Source organism: Protopterus annectens, chromosome 1.part0 (genome assembly GCF_019279795.1).
Source record: "Protopterus annectens isolate FY-2018-M chromosome 1.part0, PAN1.0, whole genome shotgun sequence".
Lineage (NCBI taxonomy): Eukaryota > Metazoa > Chordata > Ceratodontiformes > Protopteridae > Protopterus > Protopterus annectens.
In genome coordinates, this window is record NC_056725.1 from 739,185,401 (window position 1) to 739,213,032 (window position 27,632).

Sequence of the window (27,632 nt, forward strand, 5' to 3'; positions counted from 1 at the left end):
ATATCCGTGGTTGTTGGCGGGGAGGCCGTCACATGACTGGGTTGTGGAGCGTAGTCGTCCTAGTGCACATGCATCTATGCGGGCATTATGTACTCTCAGCGCATCTATTTCCTCACCGCCCGATCCTGCTGCTGTGATGTGCATTGTACAGCCCATGTTTGCTGGCCTCAATGTGCTTCCTCCTACAGTGGCACACCCTCTGCGATTGACATGTATCCCGTGTAGGCCACTCCTCGGTGTACTACCGCTCGCCGTTGCTCCATCCTTACACGGCGCCGGTTTTGCGATTCACTATTATCTGCCTCATTTGCATGGCATTGACTGCTAATACATGGTTACGGCGCGAACACTGCCGCCACTCCTTGACAACCCTTGCGCTGGGGTTGAGGCTTTCCATACATACTATGGTGTGTGGTGGCTGTGCATCTGATGTGTATTATACTGCTCTTTTAGGACATTCTCATATTATTTCATTGTTTTGCACCTTCTGTACACATATCCGGGGTTCTGCTGTGGTTTCTGCATACATAACATTTATGTCATTATTTACAGTTTGTGCATGTTTTCTTTGGACATTCTCGGTGCCTTTCGCCATTGGCATATTGCACCTGTATGATACCTGGCGTTGACAGCCTTCCATTACTCCTTGGTCATGTTTGGGTAAATGTAAACCGTTTTTGGTTTACATTGCCGTTACGCTACGCCTGCCCAACTTCGTGGATCGCTATTTGCCTTCATTTGCATGGTGCAATACCGCACACAGTGTGATTAGCATACCTACGCCGGGGGCGGCGCAGGTCCGGCGCACGCCGGTAGTGCACGTGGGATTGATTCATACCTGAATCGCTCGGTGGCCATATTTGGCTTTATAACGCCGGCGCTATGCGGGCGCCTGGCGCAAGGTTCATGAATCCCGGGGATAGTCTAGACAACTATCATTACAACAATTTACTTTAGCACATGATTTCAAATCTGTAGGTATTTTTTTAAATGCTTCAAAATTTCAGTAATTTCCTAGCAGAGTAGTGTGGAATACAGTTGTTAAAGCATAGGTAGCTTAGCACATATCCATAGGTAATATTCAAACCCACATTGCCAGTTAATGGAAACTTTTCAGTTTAACAAGAGTAGGTAGGAAAACATGTTATCAGCCATCACGCTAGCATATACTCGGTAATCTTCCTCTATATACCTTTGCATAATATCAACGGATATATTGCTTTTTTTTTTTTTTGTTAGCAATGATATTCTTGATTATAGAAGTTACAAAAATAAAAACCTTTAAACAGTAAATACATACTGCGCTGAGAAAAGGCAGCCGACTGGGTCCTGGAACACTGGGGAGTTTGAAAATGGCGGTATAAGCAGAGGGATTTGTAACCATTCTCTGGTCCTCAGTGAGGCACTTTTGCAGCTCCTGATGCCCACTTCTGTGGATTAGCAGGCCGCTACCGAGACCCTTTTGGAGTCCAATATGCCGTGAGGCTCTTCTTTGACTAAGTATCCTGTGGCTGTCTCTACCTTGGATGGGTCTGGAGCTGCTGAGCAGGCACCAGCTTCTGAGAAAGTACTTCGCACTACCGATACTCGACACAAACCGGCGACTTCTTCGCTTCTTCAGTTCTTTCTAAAACTACCAAGTTGAAGGCCCAGGGTACGAACTACACCCAAAAAAGGACTGCAACAGTGAAAACACTTTCGAACATTTACATTTATGGTAAGTGTACACAACTGTACTTTCTGTAGCTAGGTAAGGGGAGGGGCTCAAGCAGCTGATAGGCTTAACCAGGCCACGAGATTCCTAGAACCTGTGCATGCAAGATAAGTAATATAGGGAAGTAAAATGCTCTATTTCTTTTAATGTTATGCTGCTGAGGTTAAAATTAAAGTTTGAGGGCTGTAAAATACTATATATTCTACTGTAAGTTAGCCAGTTTAACAGTGCTATAGACCCAGTTCGGTTAATTTTAATTTGAGCACACAGAGAGTAAGTTTAGAGACAATAACCTTTGAAGTCTTTTAGTGATGAGGGACAGAACAGTAAAGGTGTCAGTTTTAAATTGCAGGGTAGTAGTATTCCTATAACGTTGCAAGCCTTTCAATGGGAGCAGTAGGTGAGGGACAGAAAACTGTTTAAATGTTGGGAGAGAAAAAGTTTTGTTGTTAGAGACTGTGGTGGCCAAATGCAATCCTGTAGACACCATTTTCAGGAGCTACTGTATGCTAGTGTGGGTAAATGTAGAGTTTGAACTGTGAGTCATGCCAGTTCAGCCAAGGGGAGAGACAGGAATCCTAAGCACCTAGGTTTGAAAATGGTTATACCTGTGTCTACAACCTGCCACTTATACCTGTACCTACAGTCCACCACTTATACCTGTACCTTCAATGCATCATTCATACCTGTACCTTCAACCCACCACTTATACCTGTACTTAACTTATTTGGGAAAATATGTGACTGTGACATTAGGTGTCTGCAAAATAGCAAACATAGGCAAACTTATAGGAACCTCAGGAATACTGAATGTGCCACCCTTAAACAATTTTTCCAGTATGGCACCATTTTGTTATGAAACCTGATAAAGGTGGGGTTGTATTATGAATTCTGCTGAATATATTGAATAATAGTGTGTAATAATAAAATAATTATATATTAATAATATGAAGTCCTTCTATAAACTAGTCTCCTGTCTTTTCTTAGATCTCTCCAAAGCCTTTGACACTGTCTCCTCCATCCTCCTCTCCAAACTTTATCAACTAAACCTCTCCCCTGCCACTATCCTCTGGTTTACCAGCTACCTTGCTAACAGGTAGCAATCCATCAAATGGCTATCTGCTCAGTCCCCCCTTTCTCCCTATAATAATGGGCATCCCATAAGGCTCTATTCTAGGTCACTTTCTAGTCAACATCTTTACTAACCAACTCCACAGATCCTGTCCTCAGTTGTCTTTCATACAGTCGCAGATGACTCCACTATCATCACCATCGCTGACAACCCCACTGATCTGTCACCCTCACTCAAACCTCCTTTAACCTCACCAGCTTACAAACAATCACATCATACTAAACACTGTAAAAAATTTTTAAAACCCCCCCTTAAACCCTTTAATTTTTCCCCTTTTTTCCCTAAATTCTCCTTTTTCCCTTTTTCAACACCTGTGCTCTGGCAAGATCACAGCTCACTATGTGGTACTGTGTGCATACTGCAGAGGCATACCGATGCATACTACACATGCAGCCACTGTGGAACACCTACACCATTGTATGCATAGCTGAATGCACGTAACACACCAATAGGTCGTGTGGTGTCATGCCACTCTGCGCTAACGGTTGTATCTACTGTACATGGGTGGTGTGTGTGTCGGGTGGTGCAACCTGTATACCGTGACTGGGGCACACACAGGTGTGCATGTCATGCCTGGACACATGGGGAATATCAATACACCATATCATGCCTTTGACTAGCAACAGACTTACCTGCAACAGACCCTTGTGTTTGCGACACGCCAGACGTACCTGTAAAGGGATGACACAAAGGTATACACATAATCCATTACTATCGCCACGGTCAGCACTGTGCATGTCACATCATGCATCTGTGAGTTAGCATGTGCTATGCACATGTCCGCTAACATAACGTAGTATACTGTAGTATGCATCTTGTGTGGCCATATACCTGGCATGTATTGCTATATTATGTGTTGTACTATGACACCCACCCCACGTCACTTATCATACAAACATGCAACACTGACTTACCATGCAGCTCCAAGCTCATAGTTAGGGAGACACCCACCTCCACGATGGACGCATGGGTTTCTGCGTGTTGTTCCGTGGGTGTCCCCAGACTGGCCAGGAGCTCCTCCGTGGCTGTGAGTGGGGGCTGGGTTGGTGGCCCACCACCTGTCCCACGTTGTTGTCTGGCGATTGCAGCGGCACGCTGTCTTGCATGCCGGATCAGGTCTGTGCAGTGCCTGCGGATCTGCTGATAAGTGCGGTTGTATCCGCCCAGGCTGTTCACCCTCCTGCACATCTCCTCCCACATCTCCTGTCGTTCCTGTGCCTGCTGTGGCACATGACTGAATAAGATGTCATGATTAGTATGGAGGTATGGGATGATCACCTCCTCCTCCTGTCGACTGAAAGCGGAAGCGGGGCGTGGCATTATCTGCAAGACATAATGATGGTGGCAGGTCACATTTACACTGCTGTGCTGGCATACTGTTGGAAATACATTGCTATGACAAGTACAACATCTGCACAGTAATCTGTGAAAGGCATCGTGGCAGTGTCACAGCCGATGTGTTGGCTTCACACCATTGAGCAGTGGGTGTCACATCATATCTGTGTGCCACCCCATCACACTGTACACGCACCATGTAGATGTTAGCCTGCTGTGGACATGTGTACCTGGCTGCACCTGTGTCCATATCACTTGGCATAGGTCCCCATGTGACGTCGGTGCTACTGTTCACCTGGGCGCTGTGTATATGCCAGTACACATCACGCCTGTAGCCATTGTGAGCGTCAGCAGTGGCACTGTACACATACACATGGACACCTGCACATGCATGTGTTGTGCCATGTACATCCACACAGCACTGTACGGGTGTTGGACAACTTGCCACAGCTCACCTGTGTTGCACATGTGATAGACATAGGGCAATGTGTAACCATGACACATTAGCAGGAAAGGCCATGCATAGCATGTACACACACATTGTCCAGAGCATCACACAGCACCTGTAACACCACAGGGTGCATCACCGCCACATTACTGCTGTGTATGGTTGATAGTGAGAGTGCCTTTTGTCCATTGCACCATGTAGGACTGTGATAGCTCATGCAGCCTTGCTGGGCATGTCTGCATGGTATGGCAGGGTATGCCACATACATGGCACTGGGTTGTGATCCACCTGGGGGTTGATGATATTGGCAGGGTGGCTGTCCATTCCATATGTCATTGCTATGTGTATATGGACATTCAACATGTCTATCACCATGGTGTGGACACTGGCCTCAGCGAGGTATGCTGCGCTGCTTGCTGAGGGGGTCTCTGGTGCATGCAGGTATCACACATCCATGCATACACTGTAACCCTGGCAGGCGCTATGTGCTGGGATATTGAGCAACACAGTGCTGTATGTGGACACACACCGCTATCCCGTGCACATGGATGGTTGCCTGCACTGATGTGGGTACCACATATGTGTACATCCAGTGCCTGCTGCCACCCCCATGTCTGCTGCTGCACTACACGCCATCCCTCCCTCTGTGAATGTGGTGTTGGGCACAGCATAGGTATCCATGTATGGGGACAGGGATGTTCACATAGCAGGGTCACTGATGGTATCGTCGATCTGACCATACACGTATGACTCACCCCTCACACATACAACCCATTCATATTGTTGTTCACAATGGTGACACAGCTATATTGCTATGCCGGAGACATTCACAGCCATACATACACAGATGCATGCACATCCATCTGTGGCATGGCCTGGACTATTGGTGTGGTTCAGCACATAACATATTTGACTGCAGCTGGCGCAGACCTACTGTGCACATGTCTACACGGTAAGCCTGTTCTACAGTAGGCATCTGTGATGTGCTGTGCACATCTCATATCTGCACATTTGGTTGGTGTCCATCGGTCCACAGGCCAGTGGTGGGACACACAGGGATGTTGCTGAACATATATGCATGTAACCCTGTACAGCTGTAACACTAGCCTCTCAGATGCTCATGTGTCATGGACGTGAACACCGTACACACACATGTGGTTGTGGGCTGCCGTCCATACCCATCTCCTCCTGTGGGTTGCTATCATCCCACACACTCCTTGTATTGTATGTTCAGGCTATGCACCTATGTGGGGCTTGTGGGCATGCAATACGATACTATATGCCTTTGCACCCATCACAGACAATGTCACACAGGTACACCGGCAGCCATACATGTCACAGCTTGTTGTCAGCACATCACATGTGGTACACACATAACACATCTCCTGTGGGACATGGTCAATTATACGGGCATGTCCAGCGGTCACATGCCACAGCTACCCCTACATGACGGCTATGCAGGACATGTGTCTGTACAGCTACTGTCACATGTACACGAGCAATGCCCCCCTACCTACATCACATGGTACTACCTGTGGGGTATGTGCGTCTGCATCCATGCTATGGCCATAGATGACAATTGTACATCAATATGTGCAACATACCTCATTGGGGGTTGTCATGTGCACATGTTCCATGTGACAATGCATTGTTTGTGTCTGTTGGGCGGTCATTGTTGTGCATGGCTTACATGGCTGCCATAGCGTACTGTGTGTGATTCCAGGTACTTCACTGGGCTACCAGCATTGTACATTTCCACAGCACATTCCAGCCATCATGTAGCCATCTTAGATGACAGTGGGAGGTGTTCCGCCATGTGCACATATGTCACACAGTATGAGGGTGACTGACACACATTGTCAGGACTGGGTTCTGACTGCTGTGGATGTGTGTAATGGTGTTGACAACCATGACTGCGCCAGATGGTGTCATCTGGATGTGTAACATTCACAACACACACCTACATTCACATAGCAGCACATCGTCCACGACAATGGACATTCCTGCATGAACACTGTGTGCGGTATGTCTGTATGACCACTGCATATATCAGTGGTAGCCACCAGCATGGCTGCCTACAACAGCGGTGTGTATCCTGTGCAAACATGGGTTACACCTGTCACAACACACCTGTGTCAGATGGCCCTGTAGTGGGTGACAGTGCAGTTCCATACATCATGTAACAGTATACATCGTGCACCAGTATGTTGCAGACATGTGAACGGCTGTGCTACTCAACATATGCACACATGACACATCACCTGGTACACCGTGTCTGCCTTGCCACCTGCTATTGTGACCACCCTGTGATGACATTGTACGGCCCACATGGACTGGGACATGTGATGGCTCAATGGTGAATTAACCCTGCGGGTGTGTGTATAGCCAGGTGTCCAGTAGCCAGTGGTCTGCACGCAGGGATACTGTACATTGGCCTACTCTGTCACTGGGACTGTTGACTATGGTCATACTGTACTTATGCAGGCATGTGGTGTTTGTCCAGTCTGATAGTCGTGTTCAACCACACTACCGTGGCACACATGACCTGTGGACATCTGCCTAAGGTGTGCAGCCCACATGTACATATTCAAATGCTATGCTGCCTGTGCAGCAGTGTCACATGTCTGTCTCCAGCAGGGCTGTCACAGGTAGGCACAGCATGCAGTGATGTGTGACAATGCTTACACCCTCCACTGTGCTGTACACAAGCACTGCACACACAGTATGGCACGCATGCCATTTATCTGCAGTGCCTGGGACCTGCCTCCATGCCCTACACGGCACACCTGCCAGTCCAGATTGTACACAGATCATACCTCCCAGGCACATACCTGGACTGCAACACACGGGTGGGTGGTTCCCACACCACACAGTGATTTACACACATACTGTATATTCCCGAGACACATTGCATCATAGGTAATCCATGTTCAGATACCCATGTTCGTGACCGCTACGCACATTGTGACATGCAACGATGAATACACTGTACACCACAGGTTACATGCTGGCCGTGTTGGCATACTGTACATTGCACCTAGGACAGTTGCTACTGCTATGTATTGACAGCAACACGCACTTCCCTAGTATGGACTCCCATGTACCCACACATGCTTGGCCATGCAGTACGCATAGCTGGGTGACACATGACACGACACATACCATACCTACACTACCCTCGGCATGCACCAAACCTCCATGTGTCTGTGTGCTATGCCTACACACATCCCCCCTCTGTTTGCTGAACATCCATGCTTCTCAGCCCTGCTAGCCACACCCTAGACTCACGACCATCGCAGCATGCCTGGTACATACGCTCTACAGCCGGTACTACCGACATCCACTGACAGAGGTAGTTGATGGCATGGCACCCGTCACGATGGACAGTCTACATGACTATGCCGACACATATCACAGTGCACTTCCGCTACATTTACGCACTGGTAGGGACCATGCTATTCCACACAGAGACATGGTGGTACTGGCCTTTACACAGACGCCACAGTGGTATTCATGTTCCATGCACACGTGCTGTATGGGCACATGTGCAGGCTGTTGCACGGTAGTTATGTTCACATGTGTGTGGTGTGTCACTTGACAGTCATGGTGTGTCCTCATGGTGCATCACATACTCCACAGCTAGCTACCTACACATGACTGCCATACATTGCAGTGTGGGCCCTCACGCAGTGTGCTGGTATGTCTCTGCTGTTTGGCTACATCCACATTCAATGCAGCATACAACACTCATGCAGGCATTGCCAACACAGATGTTGCTGGCATCGTGCCTGCCAATGGGGTACCTACCAACAATACACACTCTCACTCACTACAGGGTTCCAATCCATGGCTGGACATTGTATTAACCCTGTGGACACATACATAGTAGTGCCATGCACACGTTATGTCCGAGAACACGGTCCCAATGTCACCTCCGATCTCCGTAGTTGTTGTATCCCGCCAACCTGGCTGTTACATGTCTCTGCAGCAGCACACTGCATTGACTGCTAGCCCATTCATGTACGTTGTGTACCCTGACCACCACGCTACCACATCTATCACACTACACATGGGTGGTACTGCATTGCACGTATGGGGCTGCATTTGTACACCCATGACTGGGCCATTCAGTATGGTACTGGGCCACATCCTCACATACATGCTTCACACACTCATTGACGACCTCCATGCCTTTACTGGCACCCTTGTTGGGCTTCTGTGCCACAGCACACCACATCCACATGCTGGCCACCTGTCATACCATTGCATGGGTGGTTGGTGTTGTACAGAGGGTATCAAATCAGACATTATCCGCTCTTTGCCCTTCAGCGCCATTCCACTTTATGGTATTGCCAATGTACACATCCAGCATCACATCGTACCCTATGTCTCAGGATGTTACGCCATGTGCCTCCTGTACAGGTCACACAGTGGTGCAGGCATATCATGCTAACTACAACAAGTCAGGTACGTGTGACATTGCACAGTCCTCAGTCATGTGGCCCCTCATGCTCACTATTTGCTTACATACACTACATGCTGTCACAGAGTATTGTCCATGCCTACATATACCACATCTACATACCTGGCAGCATTCTAGCTCATCCTACTCATATTGCTAACAACCATACAGGTGTCAGTGTGGCAGATATATCATGTAGATATCACTGCATCAGTTACATCACACATAGTGCATACACATCACCTTTGCATAGTGACAGTCATGCAGTGTGTATCACATGGATACTGTCCCTATACATGCATATCACATTGTACATGGTTGCTGTACACACACATGCCCCACATGGTGCTGTGGTTGCCATATTCCACTATGGCGTGGGTACACATGTGCAGGGCCACACATTTCTGGACCGTATGTCTAGCTGATACATTGGGTGCCCTTGTACCTGTGCCATACACACATGTACACGCGGGCAGTGTTACAATAACACATATGTGATGTACCTTACACAATGGATACAACTTTACATGTTTCAGTATAGTCATACCGTGATGTCTACCCGGCTCAGACAGTTTACATATGCAAATGACAGTCATGAAACACATCTGTACTCACCTGCATACCACTAACACAGGGGTGTCATCAACTCTGCCATGGGCCATGTTCTCCGCATTACTGATGCATGTAGTACTCCTACATGGCGTTTGCAGTGGGCAGGGTGGGAGGAGCACTCCTGCATGTGTGCACACATGCCACATTGCTCAGCCTGGGCGTCTGTGTGACCTCCACAGACTGGACACACACCGTGCTGTGGGACATAGGTCCTGTGCACATCCCACAGGGACACACTGTGTCACTAGTCATGTGATAGCTCCCTTGCTGGTAGGGTGACACAGACCCATGGTACCACCACAGCGGAAGTACTGTATAGACATACAGTTGACATCCACCTCTGCCGTTCAGTGGACACTACCATGGGGGGGGGACACTACTGTGTACATTGCACATGTGTTTACACACGGCCCTGCCGGACATCATTGTTGCACACATTGCACCTGCTACGGAACGTTTGGACATGGTTACTTGCTGTTCCCTCCATTTCGGGTACCTATTCTGCTACTACTCTGTCCCATATGTGCAGGCCATACATATCGTGTTTATGTACATAACATTAGGCCATCCCTCCATCATGCATGCTATGCCTGTGATACTGTCTATGATTTCTGAACATATCCATCATGACAGCTTTGCATTACACATAATTGACATAGTCACCCCTACTGCGAGGGATACGTGCACGTCATGCGCACATTCCGTATGACATCGACGGTATATGCCCATGCACATGTGTGCTGTGACACTATACATACATGTCCTATCCCCTGCTGTGGCACTTCATTGTTCGATATCCACTGACAGCATCAGCGTGGGTGGTGGCATTGTTCTGTGTTTGGAATCCCTATGGTGGACCTTGGGCTATCACGGCTATGTACATGTTGTCCCACTGCTGTGCACACGTTGTCCACAGTCGTTGGTATGCTCCGCGGCTTAGCATTACATAACCACCTTTCACCACTCTCTGCCTGATGGACAGGTATCTTTACTTACACACATCGTTCACATACAGTGCAGATTAGTCATACGTATCATGCGTTACACACCAGTACATCTCGTGGGTTCGACATACCTTTCCGGCCTTTGCTTCTGTATTCGTCAATATTTACCTCTAACTCCTTGCTTTCGATTCAGTTTGTGTTCGGTATGAACATACGGTTTGAATATCCAGGGAGTCTTCCTTTTATTCGTCACCTGAGGCATGTGGGTTCATCACGCCAATAGCTGTTCCTCGGTGTGTAGTTATGAGCATATCACTGGTGATCCTCCTCCATTCGTACGTTACCCGCAAAACTAGGCCATGGTTCATTCCTCGTGTGGCCGTTGGTTATTTGCACTACCTTCGTGGGGATGGTATGTATTGTATCATGTTTGTGTGACTGCATACGCTATGTGTGGTGTCAGGTACATTACGCTGTGGTGTTAGCCGTGGATTGTGTGTGTTGGGTATGGTATACTGTTCGACATGTGGGTGTCCGTGTCCTGGCGGCGTCTGTCGATGGCGTTGTGCATTCAGATGTGTAACATAGCTGTTATATTCCTGTACACAATGGATGCAAGGATGCATCAGCTGCTGCTAGTGTTTCCCACGCGGCTTGTTGCGGGTATGCCGCTGTCATTGACTGCCTGTATGATTTTGCTACGGTATTGGCTGTTATCCCTTTGATATGTGCGATGGGGTATATCTGCGGATGTGGGTGATGGTGCGGGTGTGGGTCTTGCATTTATACATACAAGATATGCTTGTGTGTGTGCTCCATCCCTGCTTGGGGAGCTGCAGGTTACCTGTCTGTTGTTCTGGGAATGTTTGTTTTGTTGATGTCGTGGTGTCGGTATCGCCTGCATGTGTGCTTCCTGCACGTATTCCTCCTTCACATCGGTTATATATCTGCGGATGTTCATCCGTGCCTACTATCCATTGGCATTTTGTCACTGATAGTTATGGTGATTGTGGTCCTGTACTTGGGACGGCCTGTATGCTACCGGTAGCCTCCTATTCGTGTGGCGCTTGCTTACTTAACGGACGTGGAACACACAGCGGTATTTACGGGACCGTAAGTGTCCACGATCAGTGCCGGGATAGCACATTCGTATTTTCGCCGTACATGCCTGATGCTGTGTAACGTTGCCGACGTATCGTGTTGAGTCTACCATATGGCCGCCATACATACGGTCATGGTTTGTACATGCGTCCTTTGCATCTCCTGTTGGCTATGGCCCTGTGGTACATTCTGGGACATTTCCGCTTTGCATTGTTTTACGTCGCCACGCGCCTAGCCACTGAGGAGATGTCAGTACTACCTTGTGGGTACTGCTGTACATACGCCTATGGTTCCTGTATTGTATGCCTACGCATGTTATTACACTCCGCCTGTGACATGTCACCTACATACACATTTTACAGTGGCACACACATTACACACACACAGCGGAACACACGACAACCTCACCTCACACATACACATATTGCCGCCATAGCTCTCAACCTTCCATTTCCAAAATGAGGAACACACACATTCATAATGTGGAACAAATGGGCAAAATGTGGAACACATACTAATGGCTTACTAACAACTTCAGCTAAGAAGGTCATAGGATGGTTAAAATATGCTGATTTACTTACAAAGAAGAACCTTTAATGAATTACTATGATTAATTTCTATTTACCAGGATTTCATTTAAATACATTCCTAACAATGAATGTGTGACAGACTCTTTCAATGTGGAACTTTGAGGAACTGCGAGGAACATGAACTGTTTTAGACCCCAAATGAGTGCGTTCCTAATAATGACGTACACTTGACAGGTATGATTGCCGCTTCGCACCGACGCGGTTGCACACACTACCTACGTTGGCGCGTAAATGCCGTCGGTGTGTACCTCCGCACTCATATCCTATGGATATGACACGCACATATCCCATTACTGTACCGTGGCCTGGCGATCATCCCGACCCGCGGATATGTATTGATGCAGGTTGACATTTCCATGGCTGGCGTTCCCTGCTCTGCCCACCCTCCCGGATGATCGGGTTGTCGTTCACTATGTTTACTATGTGGAGATTTTGCGTCTTACTTATCTGTAAACTTGCATCCCTGGGTTCCATATTAACCTGTTGTACTTTATATCTGTGTATGCGCATATATTTCTACGTGTGTACTGATATCGATTTCCGTATCTGTGTATGCACATAAGTACATATGTAGTCGACTTGCGGCGACAGTGGCAGCATATGGCTACGCCGTCTGCTGTAGGACCGGCGTGCGGTTGAGGTGTTGGCGTTCCATGCTCTGCTGGCTATTGGGTGTGCAGTGTTTGGGTGGTGCCTTTGTTGGAGTCACACATAGGTCCGCCCATACGGTACACATTACGGGCGGACATGTTTGGGTGGCGTCCATTTCACTGTGTGTGCAGGTAAGGAGGTGTCAGTCCATGGGGCCTACGCTGTCAAAGTATGTGCTATCGTTCCCTCTTTGCCAGGGCGTAGGCATATTGGATGCGCACGTCTACCTACTGGGGCTGGCACAGTGTGTTCATGGGGCTGAACGCCCTGTGCCTGTGCTTGCCTTGGCAGTTGTGGCGGGCTTGGTGGCCCTAGACCATTATGTCCCTGCAGCAGCTGTTTCCACAGAATCATATTGTGTAGCATACAACATACTATGAATATGTGGGCACATGTGCCTGGAGGGTACTGCAAGGCTCCACTGGATGTATCCAAGCACGGGAACCGTGATTTCAACATCCCAAACACACGCTCTATGATTATTCTGGTTTGTGCGTGTGCCTCATTATGGCATTCTTGCATGTGTGTGTGTGCATTTCTGATGGGTGTCATCATCCACGGCTCCAGTGCATAGCCAGCATCCCCACAAGGTGACCTTGTGTGATGTCCCCTGGTGAATACCTGATACAGCTGTGAGGCATGCCAGATATGGGAGTCGTGGTAGCTTCCAGGGCTGCCAGCACACACATCCATGATAATGCCCTGCGCATTGCACACGACCTGGCAATTGATGGAGGTGTATCCCTTGCGGTTTATGTAGCGTCTACCCTGCTCCCGGCGGTGACTTGATTTCTATGTGCGTACAGTCTATCGCACCCAGTACCTCCGGGTATTGTGCCACACGGTGGAAGTGGTGCATATTGCTAGCCAACTCCTCCTGAGATCTGGGGAAGTTTATATACTCATGGGCATGTCGTAACATGGCATCCAGGAACTGGTGTAGTACCCTGGATGCTGATGCCTGTGAGATACCCATTATATCCCGGTTGGCCTTTGAAAGGTACCTGTAGCCAGTATTCGCAAGCTCACACATACCTTTGTGTCCACTGGGATGGGCTCCCCTCTGTTGTCTCTTGTTCTCAGGCGTGGCGGCACAGCTCCACTATTTGCTGTAACGTGTCCCTGTCCACCCTGTAGCGCTCTACTATCTCCAGGTCTTGCAGCCCCTGGTAGGTCACCCTTGGTCTGAACACTCTCCTTCTCCTATGAGGCCTACGGTAGTTGTCGGCACCCTCCTCCGCAACTCCGTCTGTCTCTGACACATACCTATGCATCACGGCCACGGCGGCACCCAACATATACATATTAAAGTTCCCGTGTGTTTACACACTACGGTGCGGCATTTGGGAAATCGCTGTGTGTTGTGTGCATTCACACTTTATACTGTTGTGCTGTATACCCGGTGATGTCATTGGGTGTGTCTGTGCAGCCGTATCTGTGGATTATCTTCGGTGTTTTACCGTTGCAACTGCAACGGTATTGCCTTTAGTGTTACATTACAGTTGCCTGCATTGGCTTAGCTTTGCATCTTACATTACTGTTTCTGCACGTTGCACCTACTATTGCCTGCAGTGCATCCTGCAGGCACATGGCATATGATGCATTCTGTCCACCGCCGCCGTTATGCTACCCCTGTACTTGGCTGTGCTATTTCGGTTCTTTGCTCTTTGCATTTCTACTACATCCCCTACTATCTTTGCATTCCTATGCCTCCCCTTTCCCGTTTTGCAGGAGTCTGCATGCAGAGTTGTCAGCTGCAGCCGTTTGCCCTTCCTGGATTGATTGGTGTTGATTGCTCATTACAGCTCCAATTACACTGCTTCCGCATTTCCTCATATTCTCCGCATTACCTTCCTATATCTGTGGTTGTTGACGGGGAGGCCGTCACATGACTGGGTTGGGGAACATAGTCATCCTCGTGCACATGCATCTTTGCGGGCATTATGTACTCTCAGCGCATCTATTTCCTCACACGCCGATCCTGCTGCTGTGATGTGCATTGTACAGCCCATGTTTGCTGGCCTCCAATGTGCTTCCTCCTACAGTGGCACACCCCTCTGCGATTGACATGTATCCCGTGTAGGCCACTCCTCGGTGTACTACCGCTCGCCGTTGCTCCATCCTTACACGGCGCGGTTTTGCGATTCACTATTATCTGCCTCATTTGCATGGCATTGACTGCTAATACATGGTTACGGCGCCGAACACTGCCGCCACTCCTTGACAACCCTTGCGCTGGGGTTGAGGCTTTCCATACATACTATGGTGTGTGGTGGCTGTGCAGCTGATGTGTATTATACTGCTCTTTAGGACATTCTCATATTATTTCATTGTTTTGCACCTTCTGTGCACATATCCGGGGGTTCTGCTGTGGTTTCTGCATACATAACATTTATGTCAATATTTACAGTTTGTGCATGTTTTCTTTGGACATTCTCGATGCCTTTCGCCATTGGCATATTGCACCTGTATGATACCTGACGTTGACAGCCTTCCATTACTCCTTGGTCATGTTTGGGTAAATGTAAACCGTTTTTTTTGGTTTACATTGCCGTGCCCTTACGCTACGCCTGCCCAACTTCGTGGATCGCTATTTGCCTTCATTTGCATGGTGCAATACCGCACACAGTGTGATTAGCATACCTACGCCGCGGGCGGCAGGTCTGGCGCACGCCGGTAGTGCACGTGGGATTGATTCATACCTGAATCGCTCGGTGGCCATATTTGGCTTTATAACGCCGACGCTATGCGGGTGCCTGGCGCAAGGTTCATGAATCCCGGGGATAGTCTAGACAACTATCATTACAACAATTTACTTTAGCACATGATTTCAAATCTGTAGGTATTTTTTTAAATGCTTCAAAATTTCAGTAATTTCCTAGCAGAGTAGTGTGGAATACAGTTGTTAAAGCATAGGTAGCTTAGCACATATCCATAGGTAATATTCAAACCCACATTGCCAGTTAATGGAAACTTTTCAGTTTAACAAGAGTAGGTAGGAAAACATGTTATCAGCCATCACGCTAGCATATACTCGGTAATCTTCCTCTATATACCTTTGCATAATATCAACGGATATATTGCTTTTTTTTTTTTTTGTTAGCAATGATATTCTTGATTATAGAAGTTACAAAAATAAAAACCTTTAAACAGTAAATACATACTGCGCTGAGAAAAGGCAGCCGACTGGGTCCTGGAACACTGGGGAGTTTGAAAATGGCGGTATAAGCAGAGGGATTTGTAACCATTCTCTGGTCCTCAGTGAGGCACTTTTGCAGCTCCTGATGCCCACTTCTGTGGATTAGCAGGCCGCTACCGAGACCCTTTTGGAGTCCAATATGCCGTGAGGCTCTTCTTTGACTAAGTATCCTGTGGCTGTCTCTACCTTGGATGGGTCTGGAGCTGCTGAGCAGGCACCAGCTTCTGAGAAAGTACTTCGCACTACCGATACTCGACACAAACCGACGACTTCTTTCGCTTCTTCAGTTCTTTCTAAAACTACCAAGTTGAAGGCCCAGGGTACGAACTACACCCAAAAAAAAAGGACTGCAACAGTGAAAACACTCGAACATTTACATTTATGGTAAGTGTACACAACTGTACTTTCTGTAGCTAGGTAAGGGGAGGGGCTCAAGCAGCTGATAGGCTTAACCAGGCCACGAGATTCCTAGAACCTGTGCATGCAAGATAAGTAATATAGGGAAGTAAAATGCTCTATTTCTTTTAATGTTATGCTGCTGAGGTTAAAATTAAAGTTTGAGGGCTGTAAAATACTATATATTCTACTGTAAGTTAGCCAGTTTAACAGTGCTATAGACCCAGTTCGGTTAATTTTAATTTGAGCACACAGAGAGTAAGTTTAGAGACAATAACCTTTGAAGTCTTTTAGTGATGAGGGACAGAACAGTAAAGGTGTCAGTTTTAAATTGCAGGGTAGTAGTATTCCTATAACGTTGCAAGCCTTTCAATGGGAGCAGTAGGTGAGGGACAGAAAACTGTTTAAATGTTGGGAGAGAAAAAGTTTTTGTTGTTAGAGACTGTGGTGGCCAAATGCAATCCTGTAGACACCATTTTTCAGGAGCTACTGTATGCTAGTGTGGGTAAATGTAGAGTTTGAACTGTGAGTCATGCCAGTTCAGCCAAGGGGGGAGAGACAGGGAATCCTAAGCACCTAGGTTTGAAAATGGTTATACCTGTGTCTACAACCTGCCACTTATACCTGTACCTACAGTCCACCACTTATACCTGTACCTTCAATGCATCATTCATACCTGTACCTTCAACCCACCACTTATACCTGTACTTAACTTATTTGGGAAAATATGTGACTGTGACATTAGGTGTCTGCAAAATAGCAAACATAGGCAAACTTATAGGAACCTCAGGAATACTGAATGTGCCACCCTTAAACAATTTTTCCAGTATGGCACCATTTTTGTTATGAAACCTGATAAAGGTGGGGTTGTATTATGAATTCTGCTGAATATATTGAATAATAGTGTGTAATAATAAAATAATTATATATTAATAATATGAAGTCCTTCTATAAACTAGTCTCCTGTCTTTTCTTAGATCTCTCCAAAGCCTTTGACACTGTCTCCCACTCCATCCTCCTCTCCAAACTTTATCAACTAAACCTCTCCCCTGCCACTATCCTCTGGTTTACCAGCTACCTTGCTAACAGGTAGCAATCCATCAAATGGCTATCTGCTCAGTCCCCCCTTTCTCCCTATAATAATGGGCATCCCATAAGGCTCTATTCTAGGTCACTTTCTAGTCAACATCTTTACTAACCAACTCCACAGATCCTGTCCTCAGTTGTCTTTCATACAGTACGCAGATGACTCCACTATCATCACCATCGCTGACAACCCCACTGATCTGTCACCCTCACTCAAACCTCCTTTAACCTCACCAGCTTACAAACAATCACATCATACTAAACACTAAAAAGGCAAAACTCCTACTATTCCTACCTAAATCTCTCTACCATCTTAAATCCTCTTTCACCATCTCTTCCCTTAACAACACCTTTATCTCATCTGAGCCCCACACTTAGCTCCTTGTAGTAATTATTGACAACCAATTTAAATTTAACCTCCATGTACACCACTGCATAACCCCCCCCAAAAAAAACACCAAAAGCTCAGCTTTCTTTATAGAAATAGGAACTTCTTTACCCCCAGCTCCAGAATCCCACTCACCCAGGCTTATATCCTTCCAAACCTCTTCTACAGCTCTCAGATTCTTACTAACTTACACATCTCTCTACTATCCAGATTTGTAACCACATACAGCAAAGTTGTTAGATTAGATTTGCAGCCAACCTGCCACCAAAATCATACCACTGTCTTGCTCTCCAAATTCTCAGCTGGTTAGAGTTTCCTAACCAATTATTATTTCCCCAACTTCTCATCATCCATACTATTCTAAACAAACCCTCCTCCTGCCCTAGCATTTCCTCTCTTGTCTCCCTCTATAACCCACAATGGTACCTCAGAAGCTCAGACCAATCTTTCTTACAGATTTACAAACCTAAAAAAATCTTTTGGAAAGAATCTCTGCAGTTACCTTCCAGTTCTATCATGGAATAAGCTCCCCTTATGCCTCAGAAATATTACCCATGCTCATGAATTCAAGACAACTCTCAGACATTACCTATACAGTACCTGGAGATGCCACTGCGATCTTCCCACTTGATTCCTTCCCTTCCCTCTTTCCTCCCTTACTGTTCTACCTCCCTCTCTTTCCTTCCCACTTCTTCCTTTCCCACATTCTTGTTATCTTCTCTAACTTCCTGTGTCTTACAATGATAAACAAATACTGCAGTCCACACCCCTCCAAATTCTTGCCCCCAGTATCTGACTCTAACAATTCTTCATGAAATCTGACACTAACTCCCTTTTTTCTTCAACCCCCCTCTCCTATTACCCCTCACACTCTAACTTGCCAAACTAACTGCTGTAATTTTCTTACTCTGCCATTATAATCAATTCTCCTGCATTTCTGTTACTTCACTAGTACCCATCTCCTCAGTACTCCCTACTAATATGAAACACCTCATGCTGAGTTCCTTACTTGTACGGAAATTTGCCATCGGTTTTACCTTATTTTTAAATACACTTTTTATTGTGATTATAATATTTTACTCTACTCCTGTTTATTTTTTTTTTACTTGAATAATGTGTACTGTAAATTTTTACTTGCTGTGGAGCTTTTCTCCCAGGGCCTCCGCTGAAAAAAGGCACAAGCTCAGTCAGACTACTGCAGTCAACAAACGTCAAATAAATAAATAAATATATAAATATTGCACAGCTTATAACCAAAGGGATTGTGTGATCTTGGGATGTCATTGTCCTCCATTACTCACTCCTCTTTAGGCCAGTCATCGAATATAATGCCCCTTTTGGCATGTATCTGTGCAGACATCTGCAACAAATGAAATGCTCACAGATAAACCTTCCTAAAATGATGCAAGGAGTGACTCAAAGCCTTGCCATTCAATGTGTACTACAGATTGCTAAGCGGTGACCTGAGTCTGGCATACAAGGCATCCTGTGACCCATTACTAATGGATTTAATGCACTTCAGCAAGTCAAATGCCATTAGAAGTACTCAATCTGGGGGTCTAAACTTCTTCTGTACCATCAATATAATGGTTTAGAGGGACAGATATATCTCACAGAAGATACAGCAGCTCTAAAACAGACTTCTCATCTACATAAAACAAATTCTTGCCTGCCATATTCAAGCACAAGTTCGATCTCTGGATGGGAAACAGTTTACCTCAGGACTGCCCCCTGTACTACTAAAGGACAACTCCTAAATGCTTTTTCCCATTCATGGGTCTCCTCAGATTACCCATGGTATGATCCCAATTATTTTCATTAGGGGTAATATATAATTATTAACCATGTGATTGGTAAGGCCAATCTATGATCAATTTGGATAGGTTATTTCCAGTACAAAAATGGAAATAGGCTAGGCTTAAAATGGCTGACATGGGCAGGTAGCCTAGTACTCACCTGAGACTGATGCTTAATACTGATGATTTTTATAGATAAGTGTCCTGGAATGAAGTGAAAGGGTCCTATATTAAACAGGTCTGCGACTAGATGATTTAAAACTAAATTATTTCAGATTCCACATACCAGTTCTTACAGGTCAAAAATCTGATAACACTTCATATATTTGGGATTCCAAAAACACATAAAAGCCTGAATAACCCATCATTTACACATATTTTTGCTAAGGGTAGCAAAACTGAGACACTAGCTGCGTTGGTGGATATAAAACTGAAAGGCATTTTAGATTTTTCCCTAACAGCCTTCTTGACTCATGGCACCTCCTAGATATATTACATTATGCAAAGATCGTCTCTAGAAATGTGTTTGTCACAGCTCTTATACAGGACCTGTATACAGTTATCCCCACAATATAGGTGTAACTTGGCTTGCAGTTGTGCTTTATGAATCACAATATCTGCAGGGAGAGCATGTTGATTTCATCTGTGATTGTATGTAAATAGCCCTTGAAAATAACTTCTTTTCCTTCAAGGGTGGGTTATTCAAACAGGTATTAGGAGTAGCTATGGGGACTGCATCAGTCCTGATTTTTGCCAATCTTGTCCTTTAAAAACTGAAAAAAGGAGGAAGTTTTATCATCAAAAATGGCTGGATTCATAAAAAATATATGTCAGATTCTTGGATGACATTTTATTGTGTGCTCTGGTACTGTGGTTGAACTAACTGTTTCTATAAATTATTTAAACACATCAAGCACTTTTTAACCTAAACATACATTTACTCTTATGAGTTTATTAACTTGTTAGATGTGGAACTTAAAAGTTAGAAAGAAAGAGGAATAACTTCCAATGTGCAGAGAAAATGTCTTAGCAGCTGTTGCCTATATTTTATTACTAATCATGCATTCATTTGAAGAGGAATGTAGTGAAAAGTCAGTTTGTAAGGATTTCTAGGATGATATCAAAGGATGACATGTTTATTAAGGAGTGTAATTTTTTTGAAAAATATGTTTGTAGATAGGGGGTACCCCAACAGCTTGGTGGATGATATTATTTGATATCATTACAGAGGTGATTAGCCATACCTCTTAACTGTACAGATTTTCGCAGAATGTCCAGATTTTTGTCTCATATTTTTGGTCAATTTTTCATAAAATTGTGTTTTTCTGGAAAATTAGCCGCAAATCATTAAAGACTGAAGTTAGAAAATAATGACAGGCATTTGAGTTTCAGACTTCATACCCTTCGGAAAATGTATGCAAAAGCAAAACCTGTTATTCTATCACCTTTCTAAGTTTGTAAGAGCAATATTTAAAAATTGTCTCTATCTTTGGACCTTTGTCCCACTTTTATTAATGGCTTTGTCCAGATTTCTTGCTCTAAGAAGTCGAGAGGTATGGAGACCTATGGATTTTGCACCAATCCTTTTATTGTGACGTGGAATAGGACAAAGGATGAGAGAGAACAGGGTCACAATACTCTAAAGCACTCTGCCTAGGATTTTCCACTGACATGAAGGCAATACAAAATATTATTAGACAGCCTTGGCCTATTATAACATTGAGCATGGGGCTAGGTAATAGGTACAGCTTAGGACCAATATTTGTTTTTAAATTTGGCTTTAATTTGAAACAGCTTTTTGAGTCAAAGGCAACCATGGCTGGAAAAAAAAACTACTTAGTTTACTTGGCATGTTTGAGTGTGGGGCATACAAGCAATGTTAGTTCATTAATCCAGACACTTTTGTGTCTATAGGAGACAGACATGATATTGTCTTGAAAACATTGGTACAATTGCAACATCAAGTAAGTGGTATATATGGCAACCTGTTTAGCCTTTTCTGTGTTTTATATAGGAAAAACTGAAAGGTGTCTCAGTGTTAGGATTTTTATTAAAATGGATACGATAAGAAGAATGCCTTAGCTAGGCATATGATTATCTGCCCTCATTTTAATGCCTGTCTTTTTTTAATTGAAAATGGTTAAATGTAACCTCAAAGGTGATAATTAAACTAATTTGTTACTTTGGAGTGAGTTATTCTGGTAAATGACTTTGAATGCATTGCTGACCAGCCACCAGCTTGTATGTTGAAGTATCAGCAAACGAATAGTAAGGAGTTGAATTTACATAACACATTATGTGACTGTTTACCAATAAGGAAATATGTCTTGCTGCATTTATTTGTTCTGAAAAAGTCATTATTCTGAACAGATGAATGTGTTCAATTTTATTAATTAATGTTTACAGTGCTGTAATAGATTTTGCCTGGTGTTTTATTAACCTGTAGATTGGCAATTTTGGGGGATTTTGAACTACATGCTGATTTATTATTATTCATGCTGAGAACAATCAAAAGTAATGTCATGGGACAGCCATCTGTAAATAGTCTGTTTTGACATGGTTTGCCCTTTGTTTGTCTCCATCATAGGAGATAAACAGCTGTTACAGCTTTCCTAAAGGACTTAATTCTATCAAGATAATACCCGAGTTGCAAGTGTACTACCAGAGTAAGAACAATTATTTCTCCCTGATTTTTAGTTTCAGCAAAGAAAACAAGGTGATTGTTGGCTTCATTCAAAGTAAAGTCTGAAACTACTTTTGGCATGAATGATGGATTTGTTCCTAAAGTAACCCTTTCTCTACAAAAAAAAAATAGGTTCATCCACCATGAGAGCTTGCAACTCAGGTACTCATCTTGCCAATGCTATATCAGTGAGGAACACTGTCCTCCACATCATGAATAATAAATCAGTCTAATGCGCTGGTTCAAACAGAGACAAATTTAACTTTTCCAACAAAAACTTAGATCTCAAGAAGGAGCCACCTGTTTCCTAGGTGGTCTTACATGTAAAACGTCTTTCAATAATTGCTTGAGCAAAAGCTCGGATGATAGGGGAGGATCTATGGGCAAACAATGCTGAAATGGACAGCAGATGTACCATGGTAGACGAATAAGAAAAAGGCATGGAAAGTAACTCACACAAACCTTTAAGAACCAGTGGCACAGAATCCCTAACTGGGCCCTGATTATTGGTGTGGGACCAATCGGTAAATCTCCTCCATTTGGTAACATAAGATTTCGAGCTAGCAAGCTTTCCTGCCTCACTGAGAACCTGCTGCACTTCCTTAGAAATAAGGTACCTAAAATGTATTACAATTGAATAATCCAGGCAATCTGTTGAAGATGTGGCAGATTTGGGTGTATCAAACTCCCCTTGTCTTATGCGAGTAGATCCAATCCATGTGGAAGTGTGTGGTAATTGCTGTTGGCCAGATCTATAAGTAGGGAGAACCACTGTTGTCTAGGTTAGAAGGAAGTCACCACAACAATCCTTGGACAGTCCTTCTGAATCTTTAGACTGAACCTGGTATCAGGGAACCGTGTTTGAAACACATACAGGAATATTCCTCTCCAAGGGAATGAAAAAGGTTTTGTTTTCCAGGCCTGCCTATAAGAAATCCCAGAGTAGAATTTGCTCAGCTGACCGATTTGAAAGGAGGCACACATATCTATTCAAGGTACTCCCCACAAATTGATCACATCCTAGAAGACCCCATCATTCAATTTCAATTTGTGATGGCCTGTCTTGCTCATCTTATCTGCGACTGCATTTGCTTTGATGGAATGTAGAAAGATTGCAGAGTGAGACCATGCTGAATTGTAAGCTCCCAAGCTGCCATAGCCAGTCTGTACAATAGGGTAAGACCTGGTGCCCCCTGATTGTTTATGTACCACATCACTGTGGTGTTATCTGTAAAGGCCTTGGGGACCACAGATAATGAAGAAATTCTTACAGCATGGATCATAACTAACATCTCTTTCCAATATATGTGCTTTTGTTCTGTTTGTTTCTTCCAAAGACCCTGCACTTTCACCCTTATTGACAGCACACCCTGAAAAATCTGATGCATCTGTTACAGATTGAGAAAGGGTTTGAAAAAAGAATGGGAGACCTGGATTTGGGGGAAATATGATTTCTCCACCAAAAGGTTCATTTTAAACAAAACACAAGATTAGAATTTTAAATTGTAATGATGAAAATGTTGAGTCCACATAGTTATTAAGGACCACAGGATTTTTCTTGTATGTAACCTGGCAAGTGGAATTCTTGGAATCATGGATGACATGAACCATAAAATCCTGAGATATTATCTGTCTGAAATCTAAACTGGCTGGAAAACTCAAGAAGGGTTTTAGACGCAGGTCAACGTTCTCTTTAGTTGAGATAGGAATGCCACTGGCAGGGAGAATCAAGAAGGCATTAAGGAGAGTTTTCGACTGTAGATCCAACAACCCAGGTCATGAAGGACATTTGTAACCCATGTAAGGGCCTCCTGACACTTGGGAAAAGGCTGTGCAAAGATAAGCAAGTCATCTAAATAAGGAACTATTTGAACGTCATGTAGTCTGCAATGAGTTATCCCATGAGTTAGACAATTTGTAAACACCCTTGGAGCTGTAGAGAACTCAAAGTTTAATGAAATGAACTGATTCCATGGCCCATACACAGAAGATCTGATGAAACGTCTGAAATCTATGGCAACGGGAATGTGATAATAAGCATCTTTCAAGTCTGTTGCATCTACTGAGAAATCCTTCACATCATTACCCATTGCATATGCCACACATAGCATGTCATAGCCTAGAAAGGAAAGCGGAAGTACCCATCTGCTCACACCACACACACCCCAACACACACACACACACACACACACACACACACACACACACACACACACACACACACACACACACACACACACACACACACACACACACATACAGACACACACACACACACACATATATATATATATATATATATATATATATATATATATATATATGTGTGTGTGTGTACATGCATACACACTCTGAAAAAATGGGAGTCCCATAAAGAATATAAACACATAAGGATGTCAGAGCAACATTTTAAATCCTGCACACATTAAGTGTGCACTTTGGATTAAAGCTTTTTTTTACTAATTTTGGTACTGTTCACTCAAGCACTCAAACTGTATAAATGCTGGAATAAATATAGAGGGTAATAGAAATACATATTTTCTCATAAAATGACCACTGTGTGGCAATATGTTTGTAGATATGGGGTACCCCAACAGCTTGGTGGATGATATTATTTGATATCATTACACAGGTGACTAGTCATACCTCTTAACTGTACAGATTTTCGCAGAATGTCTAGATTTTTATCTCATATTTTTGGTCAATTTTTCATAAAATTGTGTTTTTCTGGAAAATTAGTCGCAAATCATTAAAGACTGAAGTTAGAAAATAATGACAGGCATTTGAGTTTCAGACTTCATACCCTTCAGAAAATTTATGCAAACGCAAAACCTGTTATTCTATCACCTTTCTAAGTTTGTAAGAGCAATATTTAAAAATTGTCTCTATCTTTGGGCCTTTGTCCCACTTTTATTAATGGCTTTGTCCAGATTGCTTGCTCTAAGAAGTCGAGACGTATGTGAAGACCTATGGATTTTGCACAAATCCTTTTTGTGTGACATGGAATAGGACAAAGGATGAGAGAGAACAGGGTCACAATACTCTAAAGCATGCAGCCTAGGATTTTCCACTGACATGAAGGCAATACAAAATATTATTAGACAGCCTTGGCCTATTATAACATTGAGCATGGGGCTAGGTAATAGGTACAGCTAGGTAATAGGTACAGCTTAGGTGCTGAGGCTATGCTGCATCAAAACATGCTTAACAAAAAACTGAAACAACCAAAATTTATGGGAAATTTCTTGTCACAACATGTTACAGATAAGTAAATATAAGATGTATCATCCAAATTTTAAGCTTGATCTACTGTCATGCCTTTAAAGAAGTACAGCCAGATATGTAAGCAGTGGCATATATAGTGCACCAAGTCAAAATAAATACATTGTTTAATTACTGTACTGTACAGAAAGAAGGGTGCCCCTAGGTAGTGCTGAGCTGAACAGTAAGAACACTGACTCGCGAGAACACAAGCATAAAGTTCCAACAAATATAGGTTACACACTGGGACATTCTTGGTGTGCAAAACTATATGCATTGTGGAGAAAGCTCATATTAATGGGAACATAGTACACTGCTTCCTACAAATGAGTTGCAAGTAATAAACCAGACTGAAATGTGTGTCATATACATCACATGTGCTCAGAAGAGCTAAATCAGGCAAGAGGTAGCTGAAAAGGATGTAGCAGTAAGTACTCAAACAAAACACAAATATGTTCTACTATGTCCAGAAAGATGACATATGTGGCACCTAACTACAGCCACTGGGATATTGTACATGCCTGCATGTGTGGGATGGTAGTAATCAATCAGAGATTTACGGCACCTAACTACAGCCAATGGGATATAGTACATGCCTGCATGTGTGGGATGGTAGTACTCAGTCAGACAATTATGACACCTAACTACAGGCAATGAGATATGGTACATGCCTGCATGTGTGGGATGGTAGTACTCAGTCAGGCAATTATGGCACCTAACTACAGCTAATGGGATATGGTACATGCCTGCATGTGTGGGATGGTAGTACTCAGTCAGGCAATTATGGCACCTAACTACAGCCAATGGGATATGGTACATGCCTGCATGTGTGGGATGGTAGTACTCAGTCAGACAATTATGGCACCTAACTACAGCCAATGGGATATGGTACATGCCTGCATGTGTGGGATGGTAGTACTCAGTCAGGCAATTACGGCACCTAACTACAGCTAATGGGATATGGTACATGCCTGCATGTGTGGGATGGTAGTACTCAGTCAGGCAATTACGGCACCTAACTACAGCTAATGGGATATGGTACATGCCTGCATGTGTGGGATGGTAGTACTCAGTCAGACAATTATGGCACCTAACTACAGCCAATGGGATATGGTACATGCCTGCATGTGTGGGATGGTAGTACTCAGTCAGACAATTATGGCACCTAACTACAGCCAATGGGATATGGTACATGCCTGCATGTGTGGGATGGTAGTACTCAGTCAGGCAATTACGGCACCTAACTACAGCTAATGGGATATGGTACATGCCTGCATGTGTGGGATGGTAGTACTCAGTCAGGCAATTACGGCACCTAACTACAGCTAATGGGATATGGTACATGCCTGCATGTGTGGGATGGTAGTGCTCAGTCAGACATTTACTTACAAGTATAATAACTAGGAGGTGAATAAGATCAAAGCGCAGTAATTTTGGCACAAATCATAAAAATACATAAAAAGCAAGATGAGCATTGAGGTGAACACAATAACTGAATAAATAAAACTAATATAGAGTGCTCACATAACCACTTGTATGCTTCACTGAAAAGATAGGCCTTAAGTGACCTCCTAAATTGCTGCGAAGTACAAGAGGGAGTAGTGGTTTTAGATCCCACTGGTGAGGAACACAAAAAGGAAAGGATCAGTGTCTTGGCATCTGCAGATGCATTCTAGGGACTACTAGCAGCCTCAGGGTGTTTGAGTAGGAGGTTTGAGCCAGATGTTGGGATACTAGCAACTCTTGCTGCTGGACAGGGCACTAACTATGAAAAGCGGGAAAAGTATGACTAGACTATTGAATGAAATAAGAATTTTAATATGCAGTCAGTGCAG